At 46.4% G+C, this 23,028-nt stretch overlaps 1 long non-coding RNA gene across 1 annotated transcript in view; it reads left to right on the top strand.

Moving 5' to 3' along the window:
- The window catches only part of LOC138526590 (uncharacterized), a 74,049-nt gene extending 58,931 nt beyond the window's left edge, over positions 1 to 15,118 (top strand). Inside the window, exons 2-5 of the long non-coding RNA XR_011283641.1 lie at positions 14,050 to 14,145; positions 14,258 to 14,372; positions 14,559 to 14,659; positions 14,768 to 15,118. This is a non-coding gene — a long non-coding RNA (uncharacterized lncRNA). The remainder of the gene's footprint in view (positions 1 to 14,049; positions 14,146 to 14,257; positions 14,373 to 14,558; positions 14,660 to 14,767) is intronic.
- Positions 15,119 to 23,028: the final 7,910 nt, after the last annotated feature.

The following is a 23,028-nucleotide window of genomic DNA, read 5'->3' as shown; positions in this document are numbered from 1 at the left end:
AGAGTAAGATATTCCCCAAAACTTCAGGATCTGAAGATTCCAGAACTGTCTTTTGTCCTGGGGAAGGGATCCACTCAGTTTCAGATAGAAAGACCATCTTTTTTTTGTTTAAACTAAGAGTGTGAGGAACAGAGTTAGGATTCTGACATTGGACATTGGGACTTTTGCTTTGTACATTCTGACACTAGTTATTTTGGCTCAGGTAGAGACACCCCTCTTAGAGTTAGGGCGAGATAGGGTTTTCTTTTCCTTTTTGCACTTGAATAAGAGCTTCCAATAATCGCCAGGACCTCTCCTTGTCAGAATCTTACCTCTTCATCCATAGTCTGCATTTAAATGAGGTGATGCTTACTGTCATTCAGCTTGTTGTGGCCTGCAGTAACTGTGCCTCATGTAATTTGTGCATTCTATGGCTGCTCCTTGGTGATGCGCATCTGGGTTCCACACGCATCTCACCCATGTGCACCCTCCCGCAACATCCTTTTGTGGATGATGTGTCTGCTTCCCGGCTCTGTACTTGCTGGGGCTAGAGCATCACATTGTGTGTTTGGTGCCACCCCACCAGGCCGTGTTCCGTCATCTCTGCATCCCAAGGTCGATGCAGACAGTGTTCCAGGCATTTGTTGTGCACTTTTAGATGGTGGATATTCTGCCAGGTGATGGCTTATACTATGCTTTCCACAGGGAATGTCAGGTCAGCCAATGTGTTCATGTTGGTTTTCCAGTGTGACGTTTTTGTTTCGGCACTGGGGAGTGCTTGAATTCTGTACAACTGTACTGTAGTTATGTCACGTTGTGTCCGGCGTAATTGGTCATTGGTGTAGGTGTGGCATGCAGACGATTGGTTCTGTGTGTCATGCCATGTTGGGGGGATGTGTGGTGGTGTGGGTGTATGTGTGGAGGCTCATGCAGTATCCATTGGTTTTGAGGGGCACAAGGTGGTTTGCGTGCAGCTGTGTGCAATGGAGTTGTTGTTTATCACTGCTTGGTCCATGTTCATCCCTTATGGGATTTTGAGGAGGTGTGGTATTGGCATGGCGGAATGGATTGGTTGTATGTGTCTGTCCTTTGCTTTTTCATGCAGTACGGAGCTGTGTGTTTTGGGGCATACATGATCCCTATGTGTTGGCATGGCCGGATGTCTGTTTCTTTGGGTGTCTCAGACAGGTGAGTTGTCATCTGTTCATCATGGACACTGTCTCGTGTATGGTAAGTGTTCCTGTCAGGCTGCATGCATGCTCATGTGAAAAAGCTGTTGACCAGCTGCTCTGTCACTTGTGCCGCTGTCTCACTGGGCTCCCCCAGGGTTGGTCGCCTGGCTTGTTACTCAGGCCTGGGGTTGGGTACTAGGTCTGCATGTACACCTTTGCACACTGCAATGTTATGCAGGATGCAACAGGCATGTATGATGCCGCACACAACTTGTGGCCTTTACAGGAGAACACCCCCTGAGTGGTCCAGGCCTCTGAATTGTGACATCAGGAGAACTAAGGACCACTCAGTGATTCCCCTGGTGGCTCTCTTTGCCATGATGAACAGTTCGCTGAATGGAGGTGGCCTGCATGTAGGGTGTCATGAGGGGGGCCGCAATGGATAACCAGTATCACGTGCATGAGGAAGGCATAAACTGTGTTAGTGCGTATTGGATGTCCATCATGAGTTGTTGGGTGCATGCTAGTATTCTTTGTGTGGACCCACTGATGGCGTGCACATGTTGCAATGGTCCTGTGGCTATGCACCTGTGTGTGGATGCATAGACGCGTGTGTGTGGTGGAACGTGGTGGGAGTTCATGTACTTACCTACCAGCCACATGTCCCCGTAGTGACATGCTTCCAAATATGCATATATGCAGGAGAGCTTGGGAAATTGTTGTACTCATCCATGAAGAAGCCACCAGCATCACAGAGCAGTTGGGCATTGATGGAGTGCCAGTGGTGCCTGTTCCAGTACATGTCTGCTCGTCCTGGGTGGGGCATAGTGCAACATGGGTGCAGTTGATGGCCCTGATAACCCGGAGGAATTGTTGCGCCGCGTAAAATGAAATGCACAAGCCACCTCTTTCTGTTCATCTGGGGTTGAGGCACGTGGACATGGCGTCGGCTGCACGAAATGATGCATGCCACGACTTGGTGCAAGGTGCATGACTGCATGGCTAGTGAGATGCCAGCAGTGATGCCACTGGTCCTCTGGGAGGAGCCAGTGGCAAAGAAGTGCAAGGGGGACAGGATCTTCACATGTGCCCTGATGGCATGTGACCACACTGTGGTGGGGTGCCAAGCACCGTCCCACTCCTGCAACATGTCCATGATGATGTGCAGAGGGAAGCAATACCTTCCATAGACATCTGTATCAGACATGCCAAAGAGGGTGACCCTGGTGCAGAAGACCCTCTCCTCCTTCTGGGCTGGGGTGCGGCAGAAGCTGCCAAGGCAGCATCGTGCCATAGCTGCGCGTAGATCGATAATGCCAAATCACAGGGATACATTTACTTTGTGGCGCTGTAGGTTGTCATAAGGCAATATACAACTGGAACACTGGGAGTGGCTGCACCTTGCGATGCACACTTGATGGCAGCAGGCATCCAACAAGATGCACTGGTCCCACGAACTAGAAATTCAGAAAACAAACACATCAGCGTCCATGCACTGGGGGCTGCACGCGGTTGAGCCGAGTGTGGATAATAAAGTGACAAGAGCAAGGAATGCACAGATTGTGAGGTGAAATTTGCAAACAATTCATATACAGTGGTGCTACCAGCCTTTCACCCAACGGGGCACAAACCCATCTACAACAATGGAGGGTGTAGGGAACAGGACCTGGCTCGCCATCACCAGGCAGGACAGGACACAGCATAGAAACAAACCCTGGGGATGCACTGTTGACAAAAGTCACTGTAACTGCAGACTCCAGCCGGCACAACATGAGAAAGTGCCAATGCTTCCATGCAGACATAGATCATTCAAATTATGATTCCACAACATCTCTGGAATTCAGGCAACTGATAGTGTAGGCAGGTAGTGACATGAAAATACAAACGTGCACTTCATTCTTGCACTTCCTGGCATGAGACATGATGGGGAGTGTGCACAACTTGGAATAACGTTGGCTCACCTGAACGGTTCATCCACACTGTGGAAACAACTCAGCTGTGCCCACATGAGGAAGTACAGCTCCACAGTCACCCACTGCAGACATCACCTCTCCCAAAATGTGAGCCTCCCACATCCCTCCACCCAACATGACAGCTGATGTCCAACCCTGCACTCATGTGAACTATGACCACGTGACAGAGGACACAGCAACAGTTGACCTATTGGAAAGCACCATGACACATTTACAAGAAGGCCACAACAGTACCCCTGTGTGTTCCCCATGGAATGGCACACCTCCCCACAATGGAACTTGCACCCACCATCCCTGCATAGCCATTCAGAAAGCATGTGAGAGAAGCTGGAAAATGCCACAATCCCGAAATACAGTGCAGGGAACCTGGTTGAGCAGCTATCAACATGTACAAACACACACTCTCACACACAAGTTCATGGTAGCTGGGGCAACCGTACACTTGAATACAAATGACACTGATAGCATCATAGGAGTAGCAGATGGGTATCGGTCACCATGCAGAGCATGGCATCGGGGCACATGTTGCCACACATGGCACTGTTCATGATCAACAGGGACCCACCAAATGGCAGGTTAATGACAATCACCTCATGCAAAAAATAGAATTCTGGGACGTAGGGACAAGGAGAGTGAAGGCACATTCAGAAGCCGATATAGGATGTGAGACACCATCCCTCCCCACAGTTTGCAGCAACGCACATACATCGAGCCATGCAAGTTAATAAGTGCCCTTACATTAGATATAGAGGTCCCCAAAGATGGACTTGTGTCGACATCCTTTCCCTTAGCACGGGTCCCATGCTGCGCTTAGAAAACATACATGCACATGCTCAGGAAAAGGCTCAAAATGCATGCAGATCTTCACACATTTGTTCATTGTGGGACACATTATTACACGCATACTGGCAGCATTCTCACCTGCAGTGCAATTGTATCATGAAGAGGAGCAGCCGAATGTCCAAAAACCACCCTGCATAGGACACAAAAAACAGTGTGCCCTTTACCGTTGCAGATGAGCCTTTCAACCCCCAAAGCACAAGGAAGCAGAAAACATGACCCCAATCACTGTATCGACATAACAGAAAAGTCCATGGTCAGTATGTAGTTCCCTGATGTGGGTAAGTCATGGTAGCGGCGTACAGAAATGCATAGTACCTAACACCCTCCAACCCCCCCTACCTCGCAGTGTAAAAAAAAAAGGGAAAAGGTACACAAGGACATGGTCAGGGAATGCATAAAGTTGTGAGTGCAGGTAAATTAAAGCTTGTGAATACAGTTGGAATCCACATGGGAGTCAGAGGGCCAAATGAGAAAATTAAAGGTGAAAAACAAACAGAGATACAGCGCAAACCTGAAAGGGAAAGTGAAATGAGATGGACACATTTGGGAAAATCATATGCCGCACTCTGCCTCCTCTGCATCACTGTTCCCTAGGACGATCATCTTAATGTCCTCTTCCTTCACCTCGCCATGCAGGAGCCACTGGCTTGGCGAGATTAAGGAGGTGCCCGCTGTTTGTCCCCACTGGCCACCCCTAGATGTAGGAGGAGTCAAAGGGAGCAAGAGCACAGGGGACGTGTGAAGTGAGGGGCTGTCTGTGGCAGTGACAGATCTTGCTCAATGCCACAGACAGCATCCTTAACCTCCCTCATTTCCCCTCAGGCCTCTCTCAATTCAGACTTCAGCCCTGCCACCTTCTCCCTCAAAGCCACAGACAGCATCCTTAACCTCCCTCATTTCCCCTCAGGCCTCTCTCAATTCAGACTTCAGCCCTGCCACCTTCTCCCTCAAAGCTCTCTGTTCCTGCAACTGTATCTCCCTGCTTCCCTGACCCCCCTTGCCACCTCATGCAGGACCCCCAGCAACTATTTGTTAAAGTCCACACTGGCATCTCCAGGTGTGGGGACCTGAGCCATGGTGACAATCGGCAGGCCCCTGAAGGTGCAGTGCCTTCAGTCACTGGGGCGGGCACAATTACCTCCATAGGTGGGCAAGCTTTAGCCAGAAAAGATGGTCCAGGTAGCGCATACGGCCCTGTGCACCCGTCCTCTGTAGGTGTTGCAGAACACAGATGTGTCCGATGCAGGGCAGCAGAAGAGGCACACTTCCTGTTCATTACTGCTGGCCCAAGATCTGGAAGGGGTGCAGGGTTGACAGGGGAACAAGGGCGTGAGACAGTACAGGAAGGGGAGCTGGCCTCATGCAGCTGGCTGGAGGACACACTGACGAGTGGTGGGAGGACAGGTGGAGCAACAGGAGGCACATTAGCTGCAGCAGACACTTGGGGGCTACATGGCCCTGCATGCCCTGTCTGTTGCTTATCCTGTGCCATCTCGTGCCGCACCTTTGCCTCCACATAAGACATCTCCACATCCGCCATCCTCCTCCTCTTGCACATCCTGTGGGTCGGCTTGCATCTCTGACATGACATGAGGTGTCACACAGGCATTATCCTGTGCCATGGGGTCACTGGCAAGAAAGGTTGCAAGAGTGGAGAAAGGGACACCGAAGCAATGCACACACCAAAGGACGTACAGCACAAACAAGTGGTGGACACTATTTGTCTACACTTGTAACATACATGAGACAAATGTGCACATGCGAATACCAGGGCAACGCCATTTTACATTGGAGGTTCAGTGAACATTTGTGTGGCTCACGCATTCAGGTAGTCATGACACAAGAATCATCGACATGCTGTAGTGGCCGATAAGGCAGAGAACACCTACCGAGCTTAAGCGTGGGCTTTATGATGCGTACAACCCCATGGTAGTCCTCTGGGCAAATCCGGCATAGGGCACGGAATTCCAGGGGGCTGATGTTGGCCTGCAGCATGGGCAACAATGGATTTTCCGGACCTTCATGCCATTGACTCACCTGAGTTTGTTCCAGTGCTCCTTCATCTCCTTCGCGTTGCGCTGGTAGACCCCAAGCATGATGATGTGGCTTGCGATCTTGGTCAAGGACTTGGCCCATGCTGCCACCTCAGTGTGCAGCAAGCTGTGACTGGTGAGGTGCCCATACTTGCTAAGCACCTCTGTCCACAGGACCTCCAACTCCTGTTGGGTGAAGTTGAGTTTTTACAGCTCAAACCATGGAAAGGAGCCATCCCCCGAAGGAGGAGAGTCATCCTGCGGTGTGGTGAGGGTCAGGGGGGTAGCTGCCAACTGCACGGTGGGAACAGTCATGTTGGCATTGAGGTAAGGATGCCCTCCCCACTAAGGGGCTCCATAGTTCCCACGCGAGTGGAAGTCATCCTCCTTCCCCTCTTCCTTGTGTGGGGTGAGGGGAGGTTGTTTGCAGGGTTGCTCTTGATGTCCTCGGCAGGGATAGTGGGGATGCTGCACATGCTAGGGTGCACCAGTGCCAGTGGGCTTGGCAGTGTTCTATTAGCCTTAGGTACACCCTCCTCACAAGTGCCTCTGTCAGTTGAGGCACCGTCGAACTCCGTGGTGACCTGCCTGCCCCTGCTCCTCGTGGTCCTTCTAACCAGACTGGAGTGTCCCTCCTGTGGATCTGTGTCAGCCATGCTTCCACACCATTTTCTGCTTCCTTCCATGTCATCTGTTGACCACATGTACTGGCACGATATGCCTTTATATGGCGAGGTGGGCCTATGGTTGCTAGGCATGCTCACTGCTGTTATGCCACCAGACTGAGATGGAAGTTATGCCATGGTATGGCAGCAATCTGCGTTGGCCTGGGTGCATCCACAGCGTCTACACATGTGCTGGGAGTGTTTCATGCAGGGAGCATGAACTATACCACACATGGATGGTGGCATCCACACACAGACACATGTCGATGCACAAGGGCATGCAAACCAGTGTTGGCATGTTCATGTGCAACCTGTGTATGCTGCTTCTACTTGGAATCAATGGTTTGTGTAACACACATTGAACTGACAGGAAAGTGCAGCATATGGTGCAACCTGTGCACATGCTGAGGATAGCTTGACATTTTCAGTCAAGAATGTGATGCATTGTATATACATGGGCACTTTTGCAATAAGACGTAACTTGCATATGGTGGTGGGCCACTGGCATGTATCTGTATGTGCCATGTGTATCTATGAGTTGTAACATCAAGTGTCACCTGTCCTTGAGAAGTGGTGTGCAACAAGCATGGTCCACTGGTGTGGATGCATACCATGATTGGCATTGCATTCACTCAGGGGTTGACCATTAGTGGTGGCTGAACATGTTGACTATGACTCTGCAAATGTCATGTACATGATTCCAGGAGACAGAGGCAAGATAGTGAATGTTCTGACTCATTACATTTCCATTGATTGACATCAGTTGTTGAAGAGTTTGCTGAGTCCTGGACTGCTGAATATCTGTGAATCTGGTCTGCACACCTTGTGGCCTTGGCTTTGTGTGCTTAACACATGTTTTTGTAACTTTGGCGCTATATGTGTTATGCGTGTGCGTTTTCCATATTGCAGGACCTACATCATCATGGATACACATGTGTCATGGACCAGACACAGGTGGGTGGGTGGAATATGGAATGTGACTGTTGACTGTATCTGATGTCATGAGGGTGAAGTACCTGTCCTTTACAACATTTTGCGACAGAAATTAATCAGGTGTTGATCATGTTTCAGTTTCGATGCACGATGAAGTGCACTTTCTACAAATGACCTCTAGATGGAGGTTTAACACCACAAAACGTAATGCTGAAAAACAAAGCCGAAAAACCAAAACGGGGACGTGATGACCTATTAAGCCAGAAACAGTTGCATTCATTTGGCAATGAAATAAAGAATATTTCATGCAAAATTCATGACACCAGACCTCACCGTTCATGAGGAGTTACGTCCCCAAGAACGCCACATACAAACCCACAAACAAACACAACTTTGTTTTATATATGTATAGATGGCGCTTTGGTGAAAGTGGTTTTATAAATCAATACATACAAATACAGAGAAGAATTATGTGGACATCAGAGGAGGAGGCAAAGAAGATGAAAGGGGCCCTGGGAGGCCAAGAAGAGGGGAGCAGACTGGGTCCATAATTTAGATATGCCCTGTATATGTAGACCCTGAACTCTTTTGTTATTGTGGATGGACATACTTCAGAGTTAATAAGACCTGGGAGAGATCCAGTTGATACATAATGGAATGGTAACAATACCGCTATCATTACACAATATGTTTTTGTCAATAGGCAACAACAAAAAGGAATGTGTAAAGACATGAAATTACTGTGGAGGGAAAATTACACTGAAGTGTTCAATCCTCCCCTACTGTAAAAAAATAAAATGCACTAAGATGAGTGCAGAAAGACAACACACAAATGTATACAACCTATATATACCTTCACAGGGCAAAGATGCTCTGCATCAACCTTCCAGTCTACCAAATCAAACATTTACAGGTAGTTCAAAAAGCAGCTGATCGCTTCTTTGCCAGCATCCATAAACAATGACATTGGCTTCTTGTAAGGAAACGCTAAATATTGATACTATGTCAGCATATGCATATACATTTACGGGGTATGATGACAGTTGACATGACTGTCATGCATACATGTCAAATGTACATAAGAGGTAGGTGACATAACTTGCAAGCAGCGGGTAACTGTAGACGTACCTGCCAACTGAAAATACATAATGCATGAAAGTGCCACAGTTCATCTTGGATACTGGTGATACAATTTACTTGAACTAAACAAGGCTTTGAGTAATTCAACAGAGATCACCCAAAGACCATCCCACAATGCAGCATTGTCATTAATGAGATGCAGGTCATGACTGCAGTGATAAAGGAATATTAATTAACTATAGACCACAGCAATATGTTAATATCTAAGGGAAGTACCTCAGAGTGAGCAACAGATTAACAAAAGGCAAAGTAAAACTATAGCGAAAAACACAATTGTAATGGGCACATCAACAGAAAAGCACATGGAAAGACACACACTATGCATAGGCACGGCATACCCCGAATATTAAGAACATGGAAGACAACACAAAGCCTGCTGAACTTCCATTTAGGTGAATGGATGCTCTCCCCATCTCCCAGAAGAATTTGCAACATGTCTGCACAGTCATGCAAATGGCAACACAGCCTGTGAAGCATTTCTCCTAAGGTACATTTTACACAACTCAACATTGATACTCAGTACTTCTAGATATGGCCATGTTCTGCTGTGTGCCAAGGATCATGGTGGTCCAGATGTTGCACCCAAGCCAAACACTGCTTGAAATGTTGCATATTGTTCACAATATTTGCATATATTCTAGTCAACATGACAGTGGTCAGGTTGTGGATAAATTTCCCAGTATACACTGATTCCTTTTCAGATTAAAAAGGGGTAGACCCCTGCACTGTGGGATGAAAACAAACATATAGTACTTTGTTCAGTTGAATACCATAATTGAGGAATGTCACATGTCATGTAGCATCACACGCCTCACCCATATAGCATCCAACAGCACTAAATAGGCACAGTGAACATTCACAACAATAATCAAGTTATTTTTGTAAGGACATGCCACCCGAAACAGCGCTATCAATGTGGAACGGAAATTCTGTCTTCAGTGTGTGAGAAACCAGAAGGTCTTTCACTCACTAGTCCCAGGGATCTGTCATCCCGGTGACCAGGACACGGCTATCTCCTTTGGATCCAGTTCCTAAGGGTGGACAAGTGCCGGAGAATCACCTGAATGAGGGGTCTTCGGGGTGGAAGTGTGACACTGGATGGTGAGACGCGGTATCCCCTTCCCTGTAACACCTTTTCCCCATCCTACCAGGCAGGATATTTAGGAACTCAACCCCCCGTCCTCCTTTACTGACACAAACCCTTTCTCACAGAAAGTTCACCATGAGAGACAATGGACTAACACCAGAGCGGTATACCTGACATGTCCCAACACCATAGACAGGCAAGGTCAGGCAATTGCGGATTATTACACACACCTGACTTCCATACCACTTCACGCTATGGATAAAAGGCACAGCACGAAAGCACACTCTAAGCGAGGCAACCCACAGGAGGAAACAGCTGTTCCAAGATGGCAGTTCAATACAAGGAGAAAGACGGCAAGACCAGAGAGTGCCGCAAGGAGGGAAGTACCTGTGACCTCTAAAGACCATTACTTTTGTGCGCCTTGGAAAGTAAGACACCGAAGACCAGGAACTAAGGCTGATCAAATGTGCACAGTATTTTGGAGGTACCTGGGGCTCTCCTGCATCGATAACAAGGCAGGGAGGAGCAATTGCCACTATGGTACTGTCCTTGGGTCCTACAACAAAGCAGCATTAGAAAAGACAGCACAGCCGGTGAGTCGGAAAGACCGATATCAACCAGCTTGTGTATCGGACCAATGTTGCAAGTGGCAACATTGTACAAAGAGAACAGTGTGTCAGGTGTTTGCAAAGAGCGACACAGATATAATTGACACCAACGACTTAATTGAACTTTGGGATTGATCTTCGGTCGGCAACTCAAGATACCATACACAGAGTGGTCTGGCGCCACGTGGGCTCTCATTCAAAGGTCTCTGTTAGATATTCAACTGATGTTGAGTGTGAGAAAAAGGAATACTGAGATCAAAGTGATCATGCAACAAGTCTTGCTAAATCCTGTGCACATTCAAAAGTCTTCGATAGTTTAAAGTACATCACAATTGGTCCAAGCACGGCAGAGGGAGACTAATTGAGTGAAAGAAAGGAATCTGACCACAGCTGAGGGGGATACAGGGTGAACCGTGAGTCACCTGAGAAATAATTATCTGAACGTAGTTTGAAATGGATCTGAGCCCAGAAGAGTGGGATCCAATGTTGAACTTGTTGTTTTGGAAAAGGATCTGAGCCCGGCTGAGGGGAATCCAGGGTGAACACCCAAATTGAGTGTCGGAAAAGGAAGAGTACATTTCGTGGTGTTTTTATATATAAGGCCCTCTGAGTCATGAGACGTACAAGAAGAAAATACGCTTAGTCACAGAAGGTCTTGAACTGTGAAAAGGGAACTGTATCCTTGTGCTGCAGAAGCCAGAGTGTGTGCTTTGCTTGAGTGAACTGTCTTGTCCCACGCTGAAAACGTGGGGAAGGGAGGCCAACGGCATGAACATCCTGACTTATTTTGTGAACACTTCTTTCTTTTTCATGAGCATCACCCCACCTTATTTTGTAAATTAGTGGTAAGGATTGGCAATACATTGTTTCAATATAAAACCCTCTTTGATTTGACAAGACTCCACTATGAATGCATTATTATTATTTGATGGTTGTAGCTTGCTCCCATCTGTAGATTTAGGTTTTGATAAGTGTTTATCTCTCCCTTGTGAAAGTTTAATAAACACCATTGAACTGTGCTCGCTTGTGTCTCTCTCTTACTGTTGATCTCATGCCTTCCTTTCAAGTGTCGATGGACATGTGACAGAGTCCATGGCCCTGCAGGACAGAAGAACAGGGAAAACATAGAATTGGGACACATAGGAGGAGAATGAGAGGATTGACCTGAGAAGAAGTCCTGACTGAACTCTCATGCACAACATGCAGGGAAAACTGTGGAGAGACCAGCAGAGTGAGCCATGATAGTTATAGAGAGAGCGAGTGAGAGAGAGATGGGGGGAAGATGGTAGAGGATAAACACAGAGCATATATGCAGTAGCACAGATGAGATGCTTAAGGGCCATGTTCCTAAAGCCATTACAAAATGTAGTGTAAACATGTAAAAGTGTAAAAGTGAACTGGCACAGATTGCAGTTTGAAGGTTAAGTTTCTTGAGCCAGTGACCAAGAGCAACATTGCATACTGTGAATTGAATGCTTCTAGAGACATTGCAAAAAGAAATACCCCAAATAAACATTGCATGTAGGGACCTGAAGGCAAAGGTTTGGAGACATTGAGAAACTGGACCCAACTGTATGGAGGAACAATACCTGCTGGAATGTGAAGGTAACGTTACGTCATATAACATTTACACAGTCACCTCACCTCAGTGTTGTGGGACTATCCTGTACCCCTTGTGAAACAAAAACAGGAACAAACACTTTCCCAGTATCTAGAAGGATGACCAAAAGAGATGGGTCTTTAGTGCCATTCTGTAAAAGGAGCCAATGAGCCATAGTTTATTTACTTTGTAGAGGGAAGCACAGTTATTAAAACCCATTAAGAGACTGTCTGAAAGTAGGAAGGTTGCAACCAAGGCTTGAATACCTTGAGCCTGAAAAGGGATTGTGGCAGAACAGGGTGTTGCATTTCTAAAGGAGATTGATTCTATTGAGTGCATTCAGAGAGACATCTGTACAGGTGTTGGAAGAGTCTGCCATCTTGGTTCTATTTGCCTCTCTCTCTATTTCCTGTCCCCTCCACATCTTTTAGCACAAAGCACTTTGGGTGTGATGTCAAAAGGGCAATGTCCACGCGTTCCAAGAGCAGGAATTGGACCTCTAAACCAGGCTACCTTTAGTCCAATCACCTGTGGACCTTTACTTTTAAAAGAAGGGGTCTCACACCACTTCTTTGAATCTTCTCGGGAATTCAACTATGGTAGAGGATTTCACTGGACCCTGCTGAGACAGCAGTCCTTTATTAAACCATCCAGTTGTGAGTTGAAAGTAGGTGTTGCAAGGCATAGGCAAGCTCTGTTCCCTAACCATCTTCAGGGACCATTGGTGGTGAACTCTGCTACTGGACCAAAACCTGCATCTCTGCTAGCCACCCTGTTGCCTTGGACCTCATCGTGTTTTGGGATCCCTGTAGGAATGTGCCAGCCTCCCCCATGTTTGGGAGCCTGAGAAAAGAACTAACATTGTCCCTTGGAACTCACAGCTCCTGAAAGCCTGAACAGCCAATAGCCCTGTGTTTTTGATGTTGACCCACTGCGAGACGTGATTCTAGAATGTTCAACGCTGAACGAACCTGCAGGACTGTTCGAAGCTGCCTTTGGCATTCAAAGCTCTCCGAACCGAATTTTACAGTGCCCTACATGTTTCTGTACTATCTAAAAATCTCAATGCTGGACATTCATAAGCAGCTGAGAGAAATGACAAAGCGTGAGGCCAAACTCCTGACAGCATAATAATATTAAAATCTGTCCCATAGGATAGAGTTCCAAAAACAAATATACCAATGAATGCTTAGTAGTGGATTTCTGTTATTTTTATTTTATTTTTTTATTTGTATAGCACACAACATCCCGTGGGCATCGCATCGCTGTTACAGAGAACGTACAATATCTTAGTTACAAAGTACATAGAGTCACACGAAGAAACATTGTGAAACAGGGTCTGGTGTGAATGAAGTTAGGCAAACAACCATGCTTTGAGGGCTTTGCGGAAGGCTAGGTGGGAGTGTTCAGCTCTGAGGGTAAGTGGAAGGGAGTTCCATTGTCTGGCGGCAATGAAGAGGAAGCTGGCACCTATGACATCTTATACTCATATACTTTATAAACAAGGACAGAGCGGAACCCAAACTTATAGCCTGATTCATGGAATTATTTGCGTGAGAAATGCAGATTTGCGCGCCTTTCTGCCCAAAAATCCCCATACTTCAACCAGGGATTTTCAGGCAGAAAGGCGCGCAAATTTGCGTTTTTTCGCATCAGGTATAGGGTTTACACTTTTTGTAGAGATATAGAACATACTATTTTATGATAGTAGGTAGAAAGTTCCGAGTAAAGATAGACACTAAAATAGGACTCAAGTGCCTATATTAAGTCCACACAAGATGGCGGCCGCGATTCAGTTAGCATTCAAATGCGAACCATTCGGCAGCGAGTCGGTAGCGTTCTTAATAACGGACTTTGTTCCCAGGATTGCAATACTAGAGGTAAGGATGCCTAATTAGAATTAACGAGACATATTCACGAACTGTATATTAGTGGTTGCACGGATTATCTAGATCAAGTGACCTTTACATCTAAAATCGGGATATTAAGACCCGTTCCACTCTGTTCTATACTTAGACATGAATGAACCCGGACATTAAGAAACAGAAGGCTGTTTTCCGAAGGCCGGCCCGTTCTCTATCCCTGACTAACAGAGTGATATACATCCGCTAGGTAAGAGATCTTCTGCGCTATTACGTATTAGACTTTTTAACTTAGCCTCAATATCTAGCAATCTACTAACTCAGGATCACTTGTCTACCACTATTTTGTAACCTTTATACAGGCGGCCAATCTGAATATCAATATTAGCGTACAAGGCAGACGCTCAGAGGTTTCCGTCTTATATTAACTAAGAGCCTACAAAGAAGGAGATTTGAGACTCCTATCACTCACTACAGGTATAGACATCTCCTGTTTTTTCCTGTTTTTCACGCCATATACTTATATATAAATAATTTTATATATTCTTTTACATAGATTTTTAATTTAGTATATTTGGATAGACGTGTGCATGTGTTCCCCCTCTCGGCCCCGCTTGAGTCTAAAACACCCAGGATCTGATTAGCATAATATTTGCTTTACAGATGAAGTATCTCTACAATTAGAGGGAATTTCAACCAAATGAGAAGACATTTCTTGTTATATTCAAGACTACTTCTGCAACATGCTCCACAGAGCAGACCAGGTACTTTGACCGTTAGGCCCGCTCTAGACTAATACATGTCTATAAGAAACCTTATCTAGCATTTAGAGCTGATTCTCTCTCTTTCTCTCTTTTGTTGTCTTTCAACAGTTACAACGGTTACTATATGAAGAAATTTACAGCCACACTGTTTTACAAGTAACTGTATATACTCTACAGCCATTTACATTAATAGTAGATCTTGTAATTGTTTTAATAGAATTATCAGTGACACTACTCCTGACGAAGGTCCCTTTAACAACCCATAGAGGACTGAAACATGTTGAGCATATGGTTTATGTCTTTTTTACCATTTAGAACAGTTATATGTCAAACTATTGATGAATGTGTTTAAGAGATGCTAATTTGAGCCTCTTTAGCCTTACCGATCTCCGATCTCCTAGTCTAAAAGGCAGTGTTTGCCACTATTTAGGATTTGTATTTTTTATACAGTGTTTTATAATTGTCTGAGTTTTTTATAACTTGTACTTTTATGATCTAATAAATTACGAATTGATTACTTTCAGAACAGTTATGTGTTTAATGTTGATAACTGTTGACTAAGAGCTTTCTATCTCCTGTTTATATAAAGTTGTCACTACCCATCACAACGTAGAGCTCCCACCCAGGTGGTACTGATGGGACTCCCTCCTAAATTCAGTATTATCAATAGGCAACATTAACTGGGAGGATTTCCTAATTTTCCTGATTTTAATATTTCTTTCCAAATACTAAACGAAGCAATATGCATGGATTTATGTTCAGTATTCAGACAATATCGCCAGAAAGATTCACTCTTGATACTATTATAGTCAGTTACATATGGTCCCACCATCTTCGTATATAATGGACCATACTCACAACACTCTGTCAATATATGTTGAGCGGTTTCCAGCTTCCCTGCTAAGCCACCCGAGCGACATCTCCGCCCCTCTTTTGAGATTCCCTGTTCACCGCCAATGGCTGCCAATGCTGGCAGTTTACCAATTCATAGGAGAAAAACAAACCTGTGTAACTCTAGTGATGGACATAGGGGAGATATATATTCGTGGGATAGCTGGTCAATAGCAACGCAGTAGCTGCTCAACGTAGCGAGATGGGTATAGTTTACACACCAGTCCCATTGCTCCAACTTACGAGTAGCTTTTGTGATTAATTCCGGTAAACTATCATCCCAGTTTGGGTTCTAACCTAGCGTTTCAAAGCTCTTATGAGACAATGATGCCAAAGAATCATAATGGGGAAGAGGGACTTGCTTTCCTGATAGGTGTAACAGTGGGCATACTGGCACTGTGCCAGATTTCAAAAATAATACAACTCGCCTTTTCTGGGCCATAGTAGATAATGATATGAGGTCCAATTCAAGACAGATGATTTCAACTGGGACACTAGAGCCCAGTCCCAGCATTTCCTCAGGAATTTGCCCTGCAGTACATCTAACCAGGAAAAGTCTTGCATACAGATCGCTTCCAAACCATAAAGGACAGAGGAGCAAAAACACTGTAAAGAGTAAGAATACCTCAGAAACTATAGCCAGAGGCTGCTCTCATGCATCTCTACATAATTTTCGAGTTAGTTATTGCATTTCGCTTTTTTGCTACAATCAAGTCTCTGTAATCTACCTTAGTGATGAATTCCAAGCCCAGATATTAAACTAGAGACGTACTGAATAAGGTGTCCATCTATGACCAGATTGGGAACAGATGCATGCTTATATGAAAAGTGCATGAGTTTAGTCTGCTCATAGTTCATAATAAGGTCATAGCCTCGGAGATCTTTTGAGCTCTGCCATAGATCTTTTCAGGCCAGAAAATGTATCATCTGCATATGAGAGACATGAAACCTTCATCCCATTATCTTGGGTGGGCAGGTATTAACCTGCTCCAAAGCCTCTGGTAGTTCAACAATATATATATTGAAGAGCAATGGGGCAAGTGTGCACCCCTGTTTTACCCCTTGACTAGCTCTAACTGGAACTTGTTGATATTTAATATCGTTGGGGCTTCAAATTTGACTTCTTGTCAAATGGGGTGAGCTGACAATGGCTCATTGTTAGGTAGAATTCTGAAGAATGGCTAATTTCCCTTACCTACTGAGTCCCTCAGCAGCTTTGCTGGATTTCTAGGATTTATTTTTTTCACCTGGTAAGAGTGTGAGCCCTTTTTTCCCACTCTTACATGTGTTTTGCTGTGTGTGTTTAACATTTTTGTGTTCATAGACTGTGGAGCCTCACCTACTCCACAGGCATCATCTTTTTACTGGGTGTTACACAGCACCTTCACCACTTTACTGTGTAGTACAGGCTTATACCAAAGGTGATTTTGTACTGTCACTTGTAGTCTTAATTGTGTGTAGTGTTCCCAAAAGGTACTGCATATAATTCTGTCTAACACTGGTGTATAGCGGTGAGGATCAAGTATAGTAATTACACTTAGAGTGCTGCCATTACCTTGGATGAACTAACCAAAAGGCTAACATCACTAAAAAGCAATATTAATCATGTCTGATATGGAAAGCTACAGTCAGGAGGCCCTCCTTAGTTACACTGTGGATTATTTAAAAAATCTGTGTAGAGAAAGGAATCTCTCTGTTAAAGGCAATTGATTGAAAGATTGTTAGAAAAACAAAGTTTGGAGGGTGGGTCTGAAATACCTGACCCCTCAGCAATGTGGAAAATAATGATAATGTGTCTATTATTGATGAGTTCGAGGAACAAGATGTGTTTCATAATGTGGGCCTCACTGCTCCATTACCTGCTCAACAACTTCAAGCTTCAACACCACCAGGTCCTACACTCAGTCCTGAATTCATTTTTCTAGAAAAGATGAGGCTTGAACTGGAATTCAAACGTTTAAATGCTCAAACTGAATAAAAACACCAAGAACTTAAGCTCAGAGAAATGGAGTTGAATCATGAACTAGAAATGAAAAGGTTATCTCTTGAAAATGCTTCTCTCCTAGAGTCATCTAGGTCTTCCAGTCCTAAGAGACCCTGTATGCCTAAAGAAATTGTGGGTATGTATGAGGTTAAGCTTGATATTTTGGGGTTGGTTGGCAATGTTTGAATATAACCATGGTATTCAAGGTTTTACAGGGAATCTGTTGCTTCCCTGGCTCTTCTCTAGGCTACCCACTGTTGCATCTGATGATTTGATGGAGTTGGGGAGGTGGATAGGATGGATTTTAAGTGTGTGAAGCTAGCGTTAATTGCTAGATTTGTGAAGACCCCTTTCCAGTACCTTAAAAGGTTTAGGACCCTCAAAAAGCATGATGGTACCCCTTGGGCTACCTGGGTATGTGAATGTTTGAAAAACTTAGATGGTTGGGTTAAGGGTTACAGACTTATGAAGGTATGAGAAATCTTGTTATGTTGGAGTCGATTTATGATGCCTGCTCTCCTGAACTCAGACAGCATTTGGCTGATTCTAAGGACATAGATCCAAAGAAGTTAGCTACGGCTGCTAAGTCAGCAGCCGTAGCTAACTTCTTTGGATCTATGTCCTTAGAATCAGCCAAGTGCTGCCCCAACAGGGCTACTCACAAGGATTCTGGGGCAACTCAGAAGATGGATGAGGGAAAGCAGCCAAAGAAAGATAACAAGGAGAATTCTAATACCTCCCATCCAGAAGAGGCCCCCAACCATAACCAGGGTAAGCCAGATGGGAAACCAAATAGGGCTAGTGAATCCTCTGGTGCTCAACCAGAGGGAGGTCAGCAGAAGCCCACATTTAAGAGAGCATTTATTAAATGCTATGTTTGTGGATCAACTGACCATGTCAAAGGAGATCCCATGTGCAAGGGTAAACCTGCAGGGATCAGCACTGCACCCTTAGCCTTCTCCACAGAGGAAGAAGTACAAATGATTAGTGCTCACTTTGAACTATTTGCTGAAGCACCCTTGGGTATTCAGGCAACTGTATCCTTAGAGTCCATGGGTCTGGGTAAGAAACAGAATATGGATGTGTAAAACTCTAGAGAGTATTATATGGACAGTGTTCTTGTCAATGGCCAGGATACTCCTGCCAGGAGAGAGACTGGGGCCAGCAGAACAGTAGTGGATAAAAGCTTTTTCAAGCCTGAGGATACTGCTAAGACACCCAAAGGCCCCACTAAATTTTCTGGAGGCCCTGTTCAGTTGGTTCCAATTCTGCCAGCTCTCATTCAGTGCAATAATATGACAGTGAGGATTCCTGTCAGTGTCCAGAATGAAGTGCCTGGGAGAGTCCTGTTGGGGAATGATGTAAAAGCTCTAGGAGTAGTATCCAGTACCCCCAGGCCTCCCAGTAAGGAACCAAACCGAATTGTCTAGAGAGGCAACCTTAAGAGATCACTCTGAGCCTGTGGGAACCTCTACAGAGAACCCCACTGCAAGCCCTGGTGTTAGTAAGTTGACCTCTAACCCAGGCAAATCCGAGGCTAGTATAGAAGGGAAATGGGAGCCCCAACCAAGCTCCATCCTTGCCCATCCAATTGTAAAGTCTTTGACTCCCCCTGCTTCTGAGGAAGAGGTGGATAGACACAGTGGACTCCTCTTTAGGCCTGTGAGAACTGGTAATTCTCAATGCTGGTGGAAAACCAGGATAAATAGGTCTAAGGCTAACCACCTTAAGACTGCTGGATCTTCTAATGAAGACTCCAGGGTAAATCCTAATGTTAGGAGGGAAACTTCTAAAATAGGTAAGGTCAGATCTCAGAGGAAGTGGCAGCATGTACCTTGCTTGACCACAGCCCCTCCAACCAAGATACCCCAGACCCAACCTGCTCCCTCTCCAAGGACCCCTTGAAAAAGCCTATAATAGGTTCAGATATTGTTACAACTTCTGAGGGACTGTTAGAACAGATCCCCTATACATTAAAAAAGAGTAATGTCCCTCAACAGGTTTGTAGCTGTCATGGCCACTGGACAAGGGTCCAGTCCTTCCTCACCCCCAGGGTCCAAATGGACCCAGTCCTGGCGCCTCTGATGCCAGGCTCATGAAAAAGTGTGCCTTGCACACTCTGTGCCTAAGGCACATGCTGCAGGGCCGGGCTTGGCCATAGCACATCACTGGAAGGCACGTGCAAGAGTCCCTGGGAGGGGCAAGGTGGAGCCACTAGGTGGGGCTAAAGGGAGGGGCCAGGGCCAGCCTATATAAGGCCAAACCATCCACATGCCTTTGCTTCGCGTTAGTCAGCTTTCTGCAGTGTAATGCTTACCACTGTCCTTACCTGTGCATCCACTTGATTCCAGCTGCTCCATCTCTGAAGACACCTTACTGGATTCAGCAACTCCATCACTGAAGACGCCTTTTACCGGAATCCAGTTACTACACCGCTGAAGGCGTATTTTACATAAAATCAGCTACTCCACCGCTGAAGGCGCCTCTTACCTGAATCCAGCTACTCCACCGCTGAAGGCGCATCTTACCTGATTCCAGCTACTCCATCGCTGAAGACGCCTCTTACCTGAACCCAGCTACTCCACCGCTGAAGGCGCACCCTACCTGCTTCGAGCCGCTTCATCGCTGTGCGCACCTCCTACCTGCATCCCATCACTATCGGAGTCTGAGCCTTCTTCTCACCTGATCCGGGCATCCAGCTACTCAGAGTTTCGCTTCTTTTCTTCTCCTTCAAGTCTAAGGAGTTAGGAGCACGTAATATGTACACCCCCTAGATGGGGAGGAGAACAGGCAGTGCAAGTAATCATTAGGCCCAGTTCGACATCCGACTAGGAGGAGGTCCGAGCTCTACGAAGAGAGGAGCCTTATGCTCAAAAGTACCTGCACGCGCTGGTACCAATGGACAAAAGAGGGCCTCTTCAAGGATCTCGGGCAGTTCAGCAAAACAAGTCCCCACTGCTCAAGCAAGGCCTCCACTTGTGGGCAGAGGCAGTGAGAGAGTGCGGGATAGAGTTGCTATTTCACAACAGCGGTAGAACAGAAACGGGCTCCTGCACGAGGGGCCACCGGTTGGGGTATGGACTACTCACTGGTCCCCGACGCAGGCAGACCCAGACTTCTCCAGTTCAGTTCACGTTGCTGGCAGGTTCAGCTGCGATGATCAGGACGTCTCGACACGTGTAGATTCTGCAAAGCAGGATGCAGGGTCGAGGGTGTCCCAAATGCAGCGGACGTGCACAGGTTGTTACCACAGCAGGGCAACATGGCAACCACGTTTACTCTGGTCCGGGCGCACTCGTCTCACTTCAGACCTGGGAATGCCAAGTATACGAAATTCGGTGTGAGGGTGCGGTGGACGCAGAGCAAGCAGTAGACCAAGTTTCGAGGGCTTCCCCTAAACGGCGGCGGTGACAGAGCAAAGCGCCTTGCGTAAGCTGGTCAGCCCACTGGTTGGCCCAGGGACACTTCCGAAGAGGCTTACTTGCAGGCTTTGATGAAGGTGCCGGGAATAGTTGATCCCACTATTCCAATGGGTCGAAGCACCTTTGCAGAAGTTCTAGGACGAACAGATGCAGAGGGGCCTCGCAGGATGACAGCAGCTCAGGGTGCCAAACCTTCAGCGGGTCACCAGCAGTTCCTCGACTCAGCTTCTTGTTGCAGGATACTTGGCTCCTTATCCCTTGTTCGGTGTGAACTCAGGAGATCGACCTGGTAGCAGTGTTTCCAGCCTCCTCTTATCCAAAGTTCCCTTCGCGCCAAAACGAAGAGGACCCAATGGGAGATCTGCTCACAAACACTCACACCATACGTGGACCTATCACGGACCACTGTGGTTCCAGGCATTCAGGACACTCAAGACTCTCTGGCACCCAGGATGTGTATTGGGACCAGACATCCCAGCCCACATCCTGGAGGCACACACAAGGTATGCAGAAGCCCGCGAAAGCATTGTGTTTCGCGGGAAAGTTCATGACCAAATAAGGAATGCCCCGGGTCGGCTCGACCTGGGGGAAGGTGAAGGGGCAAGAAGGTCAGCGGACAGGACAAAGAACCTCGTGGCCTGGCCATTTTGGAGCCAGGCCACTTACCCGTGCCAAACGGGGTAAGCACGGATAACATGGCAAAAAAGGGTTCAAAACACAAAAGAAATGATAGCTGCCACCAGTCCTGTCCGTGACACACTTGCACAGTTCATAATAAGTCCAGTGAGAGGTTTCTAGAGCATTTGGAATGACTAGAGACCCAAGAGTGCGGTAACTTAGGTTACAGTGCCCTCTTGTGTTATGTTTCACAAAAGCTGCAACATGAGAAAAGGACTAAGGGAAACGAAGTCTCCCCGTACTGACTGTCTTAAGGGCATGTCAGTTTCCCCATAAGAATTGAGCGAAAGCCCAGAGGAGTGCGGCGGAAGGCTGCGCTTCTCTGGCAAAGTCTAGATCAGGGTGTAAAACAGCAGCAAAAAGTTTGGGGGTTGCCGCATGGAGGGAAAATTACATACAATATGAAATCTTTCCTAACAGGCACGAGAGGGTCGAGGGAAGTCACGACACCACCACGCCATTCTCATTGCCTCTCATCTTCTCTCAGGGGCAATACGAGGATCCAGAACAGCAGGCTTTGCAGCAACAGGAAGAGAGAGGCGGTCCAGGGGAGCCAAGTCGAGGGAGGACTCCAACCGTGCCCCAACACCCCCGCAGAGACCAGGTGAGTGTTAGCCTCTCCGAATCTCTGCCTGGGCGTTATGGAAACCTCTGAAACTGACCAGTTAGCCCAATTACTGGGGGAGCTGCGGGCTGAAGTGCATACCTCAAGACAAGAGACTAATTCCTTGAGGAGAGACCTTATTGTAGCTCGAGAACGGACGGATGACTTGGCAAAGCAAATGCTCCAGGCACATGCAGAACAAGTTCCGTTACCCGGAATTACACCAACCCCCTGGCCACAGCCATCACCACCAGTGCAGGTGGTACTTCCAAGGGCAGTCCCACTGGCCCCACCAGAACGCTTCTTCGGCGAACTGAACAAATATGCTGTGTTCATGAACCAGTGCCGTCTCCACTTTTTGTGCCGATCAGGAGCCTTCCCTAACGACAGCGCAAGGGTGGCCTTTGTATTTTCCTACTTGGGAGTACACCGAATCAATTCCTTTATTAACTGCAATTCCAAATTTTGTGCATATTGCATTTTATGTGTGTGCGGCAAGCGCTATATTGGCAGTACTATTAGACCACTAAAGATAAGAATTCGGGAACATCTGTCCACTATCTCTAATCAGGATTCGAAATATCCATTGGCAACTCATTGGCAAAGAGAACACCAACTTGATGATAAGTCCAATATCAGATTTGCAGGTATGGTGAAAGTGACGTTGCCCCAACGGGGAGGTAACCTAGTGCTGAAATTAAGACAACTAGAAGCCAGACTTATTTGCCAGTATCGCACTGTCGCACACGGTCTCAACACTGACCATGAACTATCTGTGTTCCTCTAATAG

Source organism: Ambystoma mexicanum, chromosome 7p (genome assembly GCF_040938575.1).
Source record: "Ambystoma mexicanum isolate Mex_15411 chromosome 7p, UKY_AmexF1_1, whole genome shotgun sequence".
Lineage (NCBI taxonomy): Eukaryota > Metazoa > Chordata > Amphibia > Caudata > Ambystomatidae > Ambystoma > Ambystoma mexicanum.
The sequence above is the reverse complement of the archived record's forward strand: the minus strand, read 5'-3'. Positions and strand labels throughout refer to the sequence as shown.